Source organism: Podarcis filfolensis (genome assembly GCF_964270895.1).
Source record: "Podarcis filfolensis genome assembly, chromosome: 10".
Taxonomy (NCBI): Eukaryota; Metazoa; Chordata; class Lepidosauria; order Squamata; family Lacertidae; genus Podarcis; species Podarcis filfolensis.
Window position 1 is genome coordinate 44,352,054 of NC_139612.1, and position 16,223 is coordinate 44,368,276.

Here is a 16,223-nt window from a genome sequence, read left to right on the forward strand (position 1 = left end):
CTATCAACGGGGCAATGGGGAACTGCAAGGTTTACAAACAATCTTGGGGATTGTCCAGTAGCACCGTAGAGACCAACTAAGTTTGTTCTTGGTATGAGCTTTCATGTGCATGCACACTTCTTCAGGTAACAAGCACACAAAAGCTCATACCAAGAAAAAACTTAGTTGGTCTCTAAGATGCTACTGGATAATTTTTTAAATTTTTTGATATATCTCTACTGTATCAGACCAACACGGCTACCTACCTGAATCTTGGGGATTGTTTGCTCAATGAGGACTGAGCTGCTGCTGATGGAAGCAGAAGTGAAAAGGGGGGGGCGGACTGGAATGGAGTGTCCTTGAAAAGTTCACAACTGGCTGAAACCCTGAACAGGACTCGTCCACACTACAACATTGGGTTGCAGATCCTATTTGCCTCTGCTGTTGCCCAGCACAGGCCTTTCTTTCTAACGTAGTGTATGCTGGGAAATACTGCCTGCAAGTACGGTATTTAACACCTGTGGGTTGGGCTTGTTATTCTATATAGACGTCCCACCCCCACCCCCACCCCACATACACTTACATGAGATCGAAACACACGGCTGCATATATGCCCAGCACTGGGAAATGGATAAATAATTTGATTTGAACCCGGATGTTGGAGAGTCCTAGTGGTTTGCAAGGAGACCCTCCCCAGAGGCTGAAGAAGACATCAGTGAGGGCAGAGGAAGCACCAAAGAGACCGGAGGCACAGCAGGACTTTGTTTCGGCTGCTCAGCCTCTCCACCTAACAGCTGGCATGGGGAGTAGCGCAGCAGGAGCAGCTTTCCTGCACATCCTCCAGCCTCCTGCTGGCTCCAGAACTTCAACTCTAGATATTTTGGTCTGGATTCGAGAAAGGGTGGAGGAGAGACCTGGTGACTAGGGAAAAATAGGGATCCAGAGGCTTTTTAGGTGGTGCTGCCCACTTTATGTGATTTCACTTATGCACACTGGGGCCCAGAACATAACTCCTGCATAAGTGGGGGGGGGGGCTGCCTGTACTAGAATAATACAAAATGTGTGCAGATATATGGAGTCTGAATAACTCTGGTTCTAGGTGGTTGTTTCACAATGGATTGAGGAAAGTACCTCAGAACCATGGAGTAATTCCAGTTGATTCAGCCAATAGCTCAATTGTCCCAGATTCTGTTGCACAGAGTGAGTAGGAGGTGGGAGAAGGAAGGACAGAGCAGGAGGGGAGGGGGCCTGTATTAGAAAGAGTATGAGAAAGAGTTCACTGCATCTGCTGCCTCATTCCCCCTGAGGTGAAAGAATTGGGAGAGGAACGAAATGAGAAAATGTCTCCTGCAATGATGTGGAAAATGGCAGAGAGGCAGGTCAGGTGTTACTATATATTTTTATATTCCCTCCCCAGCCCCTTTGCTAAGGCAGCCGAGGACTTGATTCTGCTCACTGGAGTGTGATGCTCCCCTCAGCACTACCATCCGCCAGCCCCGCAGTGTATCACAAATCTTTGTGAACCGAAGAATTGCACTGCTGAATCAGGCCCATGGGCCATCTGAGTCCAGCATCTTGTTCTCATGGGGCCAACCAGGTGCCTGTGGAAAACCCACAGGCAAGACCTGAGGACAAGAGCATCCTTTTTCTAGCAACTGGTATTCAGAAACATACTGCCTCAGATTGCAGAGGCAGAACATAGACATTGTGGCTAGTATGCCTTATCCTCTTCTCTCAACACCCCTGCACTTGCACAGGGCTTCCTCTTTACCTACCAGTTTCTGCCCAGCTTTTGAGCATGTTAGCCAGAGCAGGCAGCTACACAGGAATGTCTTAGCCCACCGACAGCCAAAGTGTCCAGTCTACAACTTTCTGTGATGCTCTCTCTACCCTCAAAAAAATTGGCAAACTAAAGATCGCTTGAATTTCATGTAATGACTCAATAGCAAACTGTCAGTATTACAAATATGATGCGGCTAAGGGTGGTTTGTGCTCTAGTTTATCACCAGAAAGTTAGATACCAACTTTAGGCAATTACCTAAGGACTGATACAAGCTATTCCCCTGAGGACAAGTTAGGTTTTTCAGTCACGAAGTGGCTGCCAGTGACAACTCCATTGGGCCTTGGCCAGGCCACTCACTTTGGCAAGGAGATTTGTGCATGTGTGTTGCCAACAGAGGCAGATTTAGTGGAGTGAGACTGGTTTGCCCATACTGGGCACTGAGCTGAGAGGGCACTGCGGGAGGCACCGCAACAATGACAAACAATGGAAGGCGTTGCACAGGGCACTGAAGGAATTTTAAAGCTCATAATCTGCCACTGGTCGCCAATTCTGGTAACCTAGTTTTAGACTACTGTAATGCGTTACACATGGGGCTGCCCCTGAAGGCTGCAGTGAGTTCACTATATAACCGCTAAACTGCTATGAGTACTGGGCATTATCATAATGCCTTTATACAAATACTGGTATATTGTGTGACCTTATTTGGAATACTGTATATAGTTCTGATCACCTCATCTTTTAAAGGGATATTGTAGAGTTGGAAAAGGATCAGAAAAAGGCAACAAAGATGATCAAGGGGATGGAGCAACCAAGGCCATCCTGTCCATGAGGCAGGCTGAGGCAGTTGCCTCAGGCAGCGTAAACCCAAGAGGTGGGGAAAAATAGGCACTAGCAGCAGTGCTGGCTTCTGGTGAAATCTCACCGAAACCCGCTGTTGTTGCTGCTGTTTCATTGATGCCAACCCAGGTAAGGGTGGTTTTGGCAAGGGTGGTGCAGCAGAACAGGGCGGCACCTCACCGTTTCACCTCAGGCAGCAAAACAAGATGGCTACCTCTGGGAACTCCCCTATGAGGAAAGATTGCAGCATTTGGGACCGTTAGTTGAGCAAAATGGCAAGCAAGTGGTGATATGACTGAAGTTTACAAAATTATGCCTGGCATAGAGAAAGTGGATAGATAAGAGTTTTCCTCCCTCTCTCATAACTTTGGAACTCATGCAAATCCAATGAAGCGGAATGTCGGAAGATTTAGGACAGAGAAAAGAAAGTACTTCTTCACACAGCACATAATTAAACTATGGGACTCCCCGCCGCCGCCCCCCGCCGCCCCAGGAGGCAGTGATGGCCACCACATTAGATGGCTTTAAAAGAGGATTAGACAAATTTATGGAGGAGAAGGCCAGCGATGGCTACTAGCCATAGCAGAGGCTGTGCTCTGCCTCCATTGACTGTGGAGGCAATGCTGTTCAATTAAGAGTCCGCTTCTTGTTCAACTACTAACATGTCTTCCCCCCGACAAAGCTGGGTGTTTTTTTCTGGCAACTCCTAGCCACAGAAGAGGGTACGTGACTTTCACTTCATATCTGCAGGATACACACTAGTAAAATAGAGAAGAGTTGGTTCAGGAGGGTCCAATAGGAGGTAATTAGGAGTAATGGGATGAAACTCAGTCTGAACATCAGGAACATTTCCAGAGTGAGAGGTTTATTAGACTGTGGAAGGCTGTCTCCCAAAGGAACAAAACCCAATGCTTCAGTGAACTAAACAAAGGAATGGTTTTCTGCATTGTAGGGACCAGTCCTGATTTAACCCACAGATGCTTTTTTTGCAACGTGAAGTACTATGGTTTCCCATCCCTCGGTTAATACTAATGTTAACCAGAATTATATAAGAGCACACATAATACATTTCGTATTCACATCTCCATACATCAAGTCAGTGCTGTGGTGCGTAGCAGCTCCCAGAACAAGGCACATGCATAAATGCTCCATGATGGCTCACAGGACCAGAAAGCCAAAGATGTGTGAGATTATCTATCATCAAAGCAGGTTTTTTTCTGCCTGGAATAAGCTGTATTAAGGCTGGAGCCCCATAAGTTATTGTGGGGCACTTGTGGGCTCAGATCCTACCCGCTAACAGCTGGTTCAAGCTGAGGTATGAGGTGGCCTAAGCATGAACAAACCTTCCTCCCAAGGCCTGCTTGTGTGAGAAAAGTTTCATCTGAGAATTAAGATGGAAGACAAAAGATACTGTGCTGTCATTTTTTTCTGCTTGGCCTATTTTATTTTTTATCCTGGCTTTCCTCCCAGAAGCTGAAGGCCTGCACCCTGGATGGGCTTGCACTCCTCATGAAGGAGGAGGCTCATAGCTTGGGGATGCTTCTGGATCTACCGTATTTTTCGCTCTATAACACGCACCAGACCATAACACGCACGGAGTTTTTAGAGGAGGAAAACAAGAAAAAAAAATTCTAAACGAAATAGTGGATATATGATTTTTGTGGTTCATGCTGTGGCCACAGACATGTGATCTGACAGTGAGTTTGGAGTAGCCCAATGCAAAAATCCTGAGGATCCATGTGGATCCATGCTTTGTAACCACGGAGGAGGGAAGGAAGGGGAACCATGGATCCTCTGCTCACAACTGCAGCAGATCCCCCCCGCCACCCGCAGGCATTCGCTCCATAACATGCACAGACATTTCCCCTTACTTTCTAGGAGGAAAAAAGTGAGTGTTATGGTGCAAAAAATACGGTACTTCTGTCACTAGAAACTCAGGTAGCCTCAGCAGCTTGAAGCACCTTTCACCAAATGAAATTGAAACGACAGCTGCAATCATTCCTGGACCAGGAAAGCTTGGCCACGGCCGTTAATGTGTTGGTTACTTCAAGGCTGGATCCCTGCAACACGTTCTATGTGGGGCTTGCCTTGTGCTTGATTCAGAAGCTGCAGTTAGCGCAGAATGCTGCAGCACAATTGCTGAGGCAAGTGAGAGCTTGTCAGCAGAGAATACCTGTGCTCAGAGACCTGCACTGGCTGCTGATATGCTACTGGGCCAGGTTCAAAGTGTTCCTATTACTGTACAAAGACCTTAACAACTTGAGACCACTTCACCTGCCAGATCGCCTTAGGCCACATGTGCCTACTTGACCGCTTCAATCTGTGGAACTGACACTGTTACAGGTGTCACATAATACCCATTCTGCTCTTGTAACAAACCCATCTTTTAGTGTGGCTGCCTCTACACTTTGGAATAACTTGTCTACTGATACCAGACAGGTACCTTCACTGTAAAAGGTAAAGGTACCCCTGCCCGTACGGGCCAGTCGTGTCCGACTCTAGGGTTGTGCACCCATCTCACTTAAGAGGCCGGGGGCAAGCGCTGTCCGGAGACACTTCCGGGTCACGTGGCCAGCGTGACGAAGCTGCTCTGGCGAGCCAGCACCAGCGCAGCACACGGAAACGCCGTTTACCTTCCCGCTATAAAGCGGTACCTATTTATCTACTTGCACTTAAGGGTGCTTTCGAACTGCTAGGTGGGCAGGAGCTGGGACCGAAAGACGGGAGCTCACCTCGCCGCGGGGATTCGAACCGCCGACCATGCGATCAGCAAGTCCTAGGCACTGAGGTTTTACCCACAGCGCCACCCGCGTCCCCACCTTCACTGTACCTGCTGAAAAACATTTTTTTTTTGGTTAGACAAGCCTACCCAGATACATAGAATGCTGTTGTGTTTTTCATTGGTTCTATTTTTTTTAATACAGTTGTTTTAATTGTTTTTCCAGTAATTTCATTGTTTTATTCTTTTTGTAAACCACTTTGGTGGGGTTTTACAATCAAGTGGTATATGAATTTCATGCTGTGAGTGCGGCTTTCATCATATGCAGAAGATACACCTCTTTACCCTGGTCTTTGAAACCTACGTATTTTTCAGGCTCACCCTATTCTTCTGATTCTAAATTATTTCTAACTGATTTTCATATTGTATTTTTTACATTGTCGTAACTGAGCCTGGGACCTTATGGTGAAAGGCAGGTAAGAAATCTAATAAATCAGCAGCAGTATCGTGTTTTGTCTGGAGTAAACCCAGGAAAGTTTATTGCAATCCTAAGTGTGCAGGTGAATGAGCTCTTGATGTAATTGGGTTACCATAATCGTGCTGATTTCAAACTCCTGTCTGAACCTTTTTAAAACTCTTGTAGAGAAATGTGATGCTGGAAGCATCCCTTAGATTTATATTTAAGGCTAACATTTAAAGCTCTAGGGACAGATACTTTCAAAAAGGGGACTGACAGTTCAGCTTTGTCTTATGCAGCGAGATGCTGTCTGTGCATAGGCATAAGCTCGTTATGCTGTTATAAAAGGCTGCATTGTAAAAATAAAATAAAAAGACTTATGGGGGACAATCCTTAAATGATATAACATGTGTTTTGTTAAACGTGTAAATTAATGCAAATTTACACAATGCTAAAAGCGGCAGTCTAGACTTAGAACCCTGATTGTTGTATTGTATTGCCTTGGCAACTATGGCACCCATTGTGGGTGTGAGTAATGCCGGACTCAAGTAAGCAAGTTCAGCATTGTTTTTTAATCAGTACTGTAATGTAGTAGGACTGCCGATTATTTGCTACAATTCTGCAAGAAGAATCAATGGGCTCGCTAAAGTTGCAATGCTATGCACACTTACCTATAAGAGTAGGTTCTAATAAATACAGAACTAAAGCCCACCCAAACAGGCATAGGATTGCATATATCCCATTGTATATATTTCTGTCTCTTTTTCGGAAGAGTCAAATAGGCAGTGTTGCCTCAGAGCAATTACTGAAAGAATATCAATTTCTACTTGGTACATTTTACATTGCCACGGGGGTGGAAATCATTTTGCCAACATCCATGAGAAATGTCCTTTTTTTAAAAAAAAAGCAACAAATAACTTTCAGTCAGCTAAATCCTTCGATCATGTCTGGATCTCAGGTAGGGGGGGATACAGATAGATAGAAATTTTGATTTATTGGTTAACAATCCTCAGTTGATGAGCGATCATTAGTTTTCACCCTTCACCAAAGATCATATTCCATTCATCATACGCATCACAGATTGACAAACAAATGATAAATAAAATCAAAATTAATGATGGATATGATAGATTTAGAGGGGTAAATCATTCTGGGACTTCTGCCGAGCATTTTTGCGGGTTTCTACTTATGAAAAAGTGAAAATAAGCCTGTTTTTAGTATACATTAAACTCAACAGAATGAGGGAAAACTGCTAGTTGTCTCCAGTACAGATGCAGGACTGTAAAGGGAGCAGGGCGGAGAGGCTGTTTTAGGCCATTCACTTCAGCTCCACCTGGCTACTGATGAACTAAAAATTTGCTTCAGACCATTACTTCTCCCACAGTGGTTCACTCACTCTGTTTTGAGCCGTTAACAGCAGGCCGGCACAGAAATCGCCCCATCGCTTTATTTCCATGCCAAAGTATGCTTCAGCTGCTTAACTTCTGCAAGTTGAGCTGTTGTTAAACTCACAGGGGAGGAACAAGCAAAAAAACCAAAAACCTGGCTTCCCTGTTTCCCATGGGCTCGCAGAGAGGATGCATAAGCCATCTACACTCTTGCACTGCTTACTGAGCCCGATTTGGAGCCTAATTTCACAGTATTCTGAAGCCCACAGTTATCTCATTGTCAGGAAATGTTTATGCCTATTCTTCCTCTAATATTCCTTGGATAATTTAGCAATTCCTCTTAATTATACCCACAAGTAGGACATTAAAGAATCATGCTCCTTTGTTGATGTTTGCATCCTGCAGATATTTGTAGACTGCGATATCCCCCTTTAGTTGGCATTACTTATTATCTGTGTAGTTCAGTGTTTTAATCTTGGTTACATAAGCCACTCTCTCGAGCTTCTCTAGGGCAGCAGCAGCAGCTGGAAAGGGACTGAGCAGGGGGGTGTCGGGGGGAAGATGGACAGAGCTCCACAGGCTGCCAGCACCACATGGCAAGACTGAAGAGGGTGTACAAAAATATGTGTGTGCACAAGGGCCTATCACATTCTGCACATATACAAAAGTTTCCTATGCACATGGACTAAATAATAAGCCATACCGAATTGCTACAAGAGCAGCTAACTTTTTAAAAATGCTGCCATTGACATTTATTTTCAGTAGTTCACTGTTCACTGTCTTGAACATCCATCTTCTCTGATGCAGTGATTTTGACAGCTGCATATACTGGCCACGTGTTTGCTCAAGGTGTGCTAAAGTATTTACTGTATATTTGAGATCCAGTGAGCAGAGTATTGGACTATAACCAGTCGAAGGGGAGAGATTAAATCCCAATTTAGGGTGCTGAGCTCCCTGTTCCACCCACCAAAGGTGCAGATTGGCAGAAGTGCTGCCAGTGGCCTTCCCTGCAGCAGTAACTCATCAAAGCCCAGAAAGGGGGCCTTCTGGGGGGCTGAGATAGCCTGGGATTTGCTGAATCACTTGACTACATAGGGTATGATCAGAGCTTAGATGCTATGCTTGCCACACACACCGCTCACACCTTCAGCGCTGGGTGGTGGGAGCAACAGGACTGGGTGACCTTGGACCCTTGACTATCGTTCTGCCTGGCCTGCCTCATAAGGCTATTGTAAGGAGAAAGTGTGGGAAATTGCAGTCAACTATAACTAGCAACTATAACTATAACTAGGACGCGGGTGGCGCTGTGGGTAAAAGTCTCAGCGCCTAGGACTTGCCGATCGAAAGATCGGCGGTTCGAATCCCCGCGGCGGGGTGCGCTCCCGTCGTTCGGTCCCAGCGCCTGCCAACCTAGCAGTTCGAAAGCACCCCCGGGTGCAAGTAGATAAATAGGGACCACTTACTAGCGGGAAGGTAAACGGCGTTCCGTGTGCTGCACTGGCTCGCCAGATGCAGCTTGTCACGCTGGCCACGTGACCCGGAAGTGTCTGCGGACAGCGCTGGCTCCCGGCCTCTAGAGTGAGATGAGCGCACAACCCTAGAGTCTGTCAAGACTGGCCCGTATGGGCAGGGGTACCTTTACCTTTACCTTTTATAACTAGCAAGCTTGGGGCTAGTTTATGCATGAAAGGGTTAAGACCACAGCATTGTATTCCTAGACTAGACTCAAGTCACATTGCCTCACCTACAGCAAAGAAGGAAATAAAGCTTCTTTGTTCACTCTCTTCCACAATGTGAAGTCAACCAGGCAACATGTCTGGACTGCTTCAAGCCCAGATTATGTGCTCAGAACTATTTTTCTGTATTTTGTACACCAAGAATTTTCTTCCTGTGTCCTTCTTGCTTCTGCATGGAATAACACATGAATCTGAAGTTTGTAACTTTGAAGTTTGTAAGTAATGCATGTAAACTTACTAAATGGTGTGGTCTGTTCATTGCAAGAGGCGTAGAAACAGGGAAGCACTGTAAGCAGACCAAATGGGATATTAAAAAGGTCTAACAACCTATATTCCTAGCCCTTCACTGTGCTGCATTATTCTGTTTTAATACTCTGCTGAGGGCTCTCTCTTGCTGGACTGTGTGTTTAGCCTTGCACTTTGGATCTAGGGATACAGTCAATTCTTTTCTTAATTACCCCACACATGTGATCTGTCTTATTTATTTTTCTCCCCACAGAAAGGGTGTGGAAAAGAACCATAAACACTTCCTTGAGCTCTTTGGAGGAAAGCTGGGATATACATGTAATAAATAAATTACTTCTCTGTAGCAATATTGTTTTAGTATATGTATACAGTGCATTCTTACTCCTCTATTACCTTGAGCATTTGCAACTTTGATTCTTCAGTCTTTCTTCCAAGTTATCACTTGAATGCAACTGAAATATAGAACTGTGATTCCTGTATTGGGGGAGGTTGGACCCTACAATTCTATAATTCTTTGATACATATACTTGATTAGCTGCATGACCTAGAATTGTACATAGAGTGGGTTATTCTGGCCGAAAGCCCAGCCAAATTTAAGACAATATACTTATTTTTTGGCATTGACCACACCTGGCAGTGTCCATTGCTGGGAAAGTCTCTTTGAGCCACTCCAGGCTTTACTGCTGATATCATAGTGTCTGACTAATAATGTGCTACCTACTGGAAGGCTGTTAAGACCACATATGCACAGGGTGTCCATGGACTGTAGCTATAGCTACAACAGACCAGTGATTGAGATGTGAATGTCTTCTTCGTGGATGCCTGTTCCAGTGTCCTCCTTGCGAAGACCAGGCTACAGCCAAGGACCATACAATCTGGGCTTTAACCATATTCCATCGAACTTGTAAAAAGCATACCCATTTCAGTTCCCCAATATGCCACACTGCATACACCTGAGAGGAAGTCCCATTGAACTCTATAGGACTATTGAATAGACTTTTAGTGAATCACACTTTTAGTGGATTGAGACTGGACTGTTTATCAGCTGGACACACTGACTACAACAATTTAAATGTATGACTGGGGGGAAAGTCTTACAAAAATTTTGAATACGTATAACAGCAACTAAAACAACAGAATTAAAGAGAAAGAATACCAACTAAAAATAGATCAAAATGTTAATGTTTCTTGGGGCAGAGGAGGAATAGCTATACCACTCCACTGGGATAGAGGCCATTGCTATCAGGAAGAAAAGAAGGCTCTAAATAATTAAACGGTGTCCCTGGGCCTGTGTAGAATGACTGAATATCCGTTCTTCTGTTTTCAATCAGATAAGTAGGAAGATCAAGAAGTATACAGGACAAGAAAGAGAAAAGGAAGCAAGAGACAGGAAGAAGGGGAAGGGTGTGAGCGTGTGCACATGGCTGTGTGTTAGCCTGGTGAAACATTAGTGGGTAGTTCCAAGGGAGGGCAGGGAATGCAATAAATGTGGGAAATTATATATATGATTGTAAAAAGTCCTGGGCGGTGCTGGAGATAGATTTCATATTAGGGATGTGGCCTATATTCCCGGGCAGCTTATATTGAGACCAATACAGTACATAGTGCACCTCATGTCATCTGTGTCCTTCATTTACCCAACAGAAGAAATCGAGTTCTGTTTTGCTCAATGTGCACTCTTGATGTATACTTTTGTAGCAATAAGTACTATTAAGTGACATATTGTGTCGATAGCTATTTTTGTTTGCTTTAGGTTTGAACTTGAATCCTTTTGATCAGTTTTAGAGCTTTTTCTGCCTAAAATTATTTTTGATCTCCAAGATTCTAAATTCTATAAAGACATAGGTTCAGGCATATCCTGAACTCAGTTTAAGAAACATGCATATGCTCTCCTCCCTCACCCCTCCTTCTACTGTGTACCAACTTCTGCATTTGAATCACATTTTGTTTATATCACAGTTTCCTGTTACACGTGAGCCACAAAACTGTGGTTTAATTAACCATGGCTTACAAACGATGATAGGAAACTAGCCAAGTTGCCTGAGCTGGCTTTATGAGTCTGATGGACTTTAGTCCAGTAGAGAACATGTTCAGAATAGTAATCCTAACCTCACACAGACACTTACTGGTTAATATACTGCGAGCAAAGAATGCACAATAGCAGCTTGAGATGCTGGAACAGAAGAAGACTGCTGCCTCCAATTAGAACTGCAGGGAGACTTTAAAAAGCCTTAATAGATTCCCCCCAAATTGGAATTTGGCTGGAACACTGGTGCTAATGATGTTCTACTTGCAAATAGTGCCATTGGGCTTTTGAGACACCAAACAACTGGGTTCTTGCTTAGAACTGTATTTCACATGTAATGCAATCAGGCTGCATACAGATTACCAGCTTAAAATGAAGCCAGGCCATTCGTTTCCCCATTTTGGATCAAAACTGGTTTGAGGGGAAATGCGTCAATTCAAGTTGCTGAGTGGCTGGGACAACCCAGTCAGATGGGCGGGATATTATTATTATTATTATTATTATTATTATTATTATTATTGACATCCCTATCTTCACTGGAAAAATGTTGGAGGGTATGGCTCCTGATTTGAGAATGGATGGGTAGAACTTATGAGTCAACGCCTCCCCTACCTTTCATTTCATTCCATCAATGAAGCCAAGATTGGCCCACCTATGAGGGAAGGTGAGGCGACCACATCAGGTGGCTTGCCTTAGGTGCCAAAATGTATTGGGCTGGCCCTGAACAAAGCAACAAGTAAATTCCTCCTCTTATTTTGCTTGTTGTACATCTCTGCATGCAAAAATAATGAAGGGAGCTAGGGAACCGCCTTGTTCCATGGCCTTTTCACTGCTATGCAAGTCCATGGAAGTGTGACCATATGAACACGCCAGTCACAAATGTGTTTGGCATAGTCTCTTCTCCTGAAGAGAGGCTGTTCTAGCTGCTGCCGGCCTGCCATAGGGAAGGCAGGCTACCTACTGTTCCAAACCATATGTCCCTCTCCGAACAACCCTATTCAGCAAAACAAGAGGTTGCATAGACATTTCTAATAAGCACACACATTAAGCTTTGCCAATCCCAAAGCCTGAGAATATGTGTGGCCTAGACATTTCCAGGTTAGTAAACAAACCCACCACAAATACACCCCTATTGTTAACAAGTGATCCTTATTCACAAGAACAGAGAATCATCCACAGATTTGGGATAAAAGCAGAGTGAGATGCTCTCAGAGTAATTTTTTTTCATTTGAAGTATAAGGGCTCTCTCGCTTTCTCTTACTACCCCAGGGCAGGAGAGAACCTTATTATTTTTAATTACTAATACTACCCACTGATTAAAGATTGATTAACTAGCTGCTTTTTAACTAATTAAAAAGTTGATTGGTTTAATCATATTTTCATAATACCAAAAACCTCAATACATTTTACTGATAAGAAAGTAGGCATGAGATAACTTACAGCAAAGTAAACAAAATGTGTTACTCATTGTTAGAAGGAAAACTCAGTTCTAGTGTTTGGCTTTTGTTCCATTTTATGGTAGCACACCAGAACCAGAACTGAGCAAAATAATAATAAAGTGTGCCTTTAACTTCCAGCCCGTTTTTTAAATTTGCCCTGAGTGATTAAAATAGTCCTTCACCAATTAATCCCCCAAGCTGATTAAGCAACCCAGTTAAGCCAATTAAAGCTGACAGCCCTCTTAATTATTGTTTGGACAACTGGATGTTCATTTCATAGGAGCTGCCAATATTTTGCCTTTAATTTCTGTTCCAAAATGGAGCAAAATATTAAAATGTCAGACACTCAAATGTCTGGGTAAATGATGCCCAAATGTTCCTTATCTGGGAATGGCAAAATATTCTGACTTAACTGCTAAGAGTTTTGAGGTGTGGGGGTGATGAAGCATGCTATTTCCACTTGTTTAATAGAAAGATTTAACAAACAACACTCTGCAAAAAAGCAAAAATGTGAATGTTAAAATGTCTCTAGAAGGGAAACATTTTAAAAAAAAACAACTAATGTTAGAATTAGCAGTCGTGTGATCCTACCAAAATCCTATTGTTGGGCTAAATATCTGATGATGAAGAAGAAGATAACAGGTTCACATAGTCATACAGTGTTTTTACCCAAATAAATTGAAGCTTGACAAGTCAGCCTTAAGGGAACTAGAAGAGGAAAACGCACAGATTCCCTTTGCCAATATGCTATGTAAGTAACTCTGGGGCCTGCGGAGCGAAGAAGAGGAACATGCAGAGGAAACTTCAGTCTGCCAAATTTATCTAGCTAACTCCCAAGTTTTTGAGAACAAGATTTGAAAAATGAAGACAATATCACTAAACTGAGAAATCTGAGCTGATCTTGGCATAACATATAGATTAGTAGGAATATTCATCAACCAATATTCTGCATTGCACCATCAGTGCTACACTGCAGCTTTCCTAAGAAGTGGAAGTGAAGAATGACATCTTGAAACTGGCTGGGGAATGTTAGGTCAGCAGAATGTAATGAAACAAGAGCTATTAATCCCCATGCTTCAGGGTATATAGACTGATTACCAGCTGGAATCAGAGAGAAATGTGCCCCTGTAGTGTAGTATTGTACAGTGAAATGTAGGATGAGAAGCCTTCCATTGAGCCTTCAGGAACAAGCTATGGATAGAGGCAGAATAACAAAACCAATGGACCATTGATCCACAGAACCACGGCCGGCCTTATATTTTAATGGTCCCACTGGAATCTGGCAAGGGCATGGGGAAGGGCATGCATATCCTTGTGGGGTGGGAGAACATGTAATGAGCTACCAATCACAATTGAGCTACCATTAATGAGCTACCAATCACATTTGAAAGATGGTTGCCCAGCATGTTCTTGGCCTAGTAAGAGCATGTTTTTAAAAGTGGGCTTTGGAAGTGGATGATCTGCTTGCTTTGTTTGTGGGGAAGGGTGCAAGAACTGCTTTCACACTAGGTTGATTTGAGACTGCCAATCTTTCAATCAATTTCTGTTCCTATGGCATTGTTATGAAATGAATTGCAGTGGGTGATTCTTAGCCTGCGTAAGCAACACTGTTTACTCCAACGCAGTCTCACCGCTGGTACTTGAAGCTGAGGGCACATGACGTTACCTGCAATCCATCTGTATCCTGTAGTTTCTTGAGAAATGCTGCTGATTGATTTGTTTTCCCTCAAAACAGTTTCCACCTGATTTGAAAATGTAAGCCGTGGTTAAGCTGAGGGGGTGTACATCCAAGACGGTTTTTGCACATGTGCAGGTGACTGTTTAACTGCGTATCAGTTCTTCCTGCTACCTCGTCATCATCCTTGGGTTGGTTATTGTAATAGTGTAGTTGTATCCTTATTTCTTCAGCTGTGAGGAGCTTTAGATAGATTTGTGTGGGAAAGCAACACACACACATGCATGACGGTGATAATGATGATGATGGTATGAAGAAGAAGGAAGAAATTGTTTTATTGGTTTGCCCAGAAAAAGCGACAGGCAGCAAGAAAGCTCTACATGACTTCACTGAGAAGTCAAAATAATGGTGCAAATATATTGGCTGCCTCTTGAAGGGAAAATAAATGCAATAAATGTTTTAACTGAAAGCAAGCAGAATTGTAGAAAACAGCTGAGTAAGACTGATTTCATGCCTGCCACTTACAGCTCTCTTGAGTATTTCTTCTGCTTTTGGTGTACATATGTGAAAAACAGAAATGCAATTTTAAATGTGCTAGTATCAGGTCTTAAAATGATTGATTAGAGCAGTGGTTTTCAACCAGTGTGCCGTGGCACCCTGGGGTGCCTTGAATGATGGTCAGGGGTGCTGCAGGCAAGCCTGGTCTCCATCCCTCTTTCCTTCCCTCCCTCTTCTGATGCCCTCTTGCATCTCTGCCTCCCAAAGGCTTGCACAGCTGTTTGTTACAGCAGCTCTGGCTACAAGCTCTCCATGTGAATGGTGCCTTTGGGACTGGCCAGGGGGTGCTTCCCAGGCCCCTGTGGGGCAGTGTCAGGAGACACCTCTCTTTGGAGGGGGCAGCTCAGAGACCAGGGGTGGCAGCAGCAGCTGCCCAGAGGACTCCCAAGGAGAGGGGAGAGGACAGGAGGCTGAGGGAACACTCCACAAGGGAAGGTGTTCAAAAAAGCATGAGAGGCTGCCAGCTCTGCAGGCAAGGGGTGCCATAACTGGGCTCCTGAGCCCCACAGGGGTGCCACAGAAAGAATGTAGTTGGTCAAGGGAACCGTGGGCTCAAAAAGGTTGAAAACCTTTGGGTCATGCAGGAAGATGGATTTACAATCCCATTTCAACTTTATGCATGTTTGGTATCACCTGTGAACATATATATTCTACTTGAATCCCATTTTCTGGGATTCCATTTTCTGGGGTCATCATAGGCATGTGTGCAGGCCTTTTTTCACAATTTAACCTCCCAAATGCCCCTTACAGAAATGGCGGGGAAACCTTGTTTCGTTGAAGCTACTGGTTGAAGGAAATTCCTATCAGTTCCATTGGTGTGGAGAAAATGACATTCCTTCACTTTGAGGGGCTTCCAGGAGGAGCTTAATATCATAAACAAACCAGTCACTGAGATATTGTGAATTGGCCAGTGGTGGTTGTGGGTTTGTATGGTTTTTTAAATATTATTGGATTCCTCTGCCCCAGCCCCCCCCCCCCGCCAAAGGTAAATCTGGATTAATTTGGGAGGGGCACAGAGAGACATTTTGATGAACATTGTGTTGACGGCACACACACAAACACACAAATTCCTACATGAAGAGCACAACACTCGTTTGGAAGCTCCCACTGTTCTCTGCCTCAGTTGCTGATTCTGATCCAAAGAGGGGAGGAGGGATTTTAACTTTTGTTTCCCTTCAAAAAGATGTATGGTGTGCATTGTCACCGGCAACACTGGTGAAACTGACATTTGTTCCTTCCCTGACTTTATCCTTCTCACCAGAGAGCAAGGTGTGGGAGTGAAGGCAGGTAAGAAATATGCCTGTGAGATACAGTACATCCAAACTGAGTTGCAGGGTAGTATCATCTGAAATATGTACATGGGGGTGAGTGATGTCTTCT

The 16,223-nt window shown here is 43.9% G+C and overlaps 1 long non-coding RNA gene across 1 annotated transcript; it reads left to right on the plus strand.

Moving 5' to 3' along the window:
• Positions 1 to 1,296: 1,296 nt before the first annotated feature.
• LOC310743552 lies at positions 1,297 to 10,538 on the plus strand. Its single transcript, XR_014539092.1, has 3 exons — positions 1,297 to 1,358; positions 9,399 to 9,463; positions 10,477 to 10,538. It is a non-coding gene; the product is annotated as an uncharacterized lncRNA (long non-coding RNA).
• Positions 10,539 to 16,223: the final 5,685 nt, after the last annotated feature.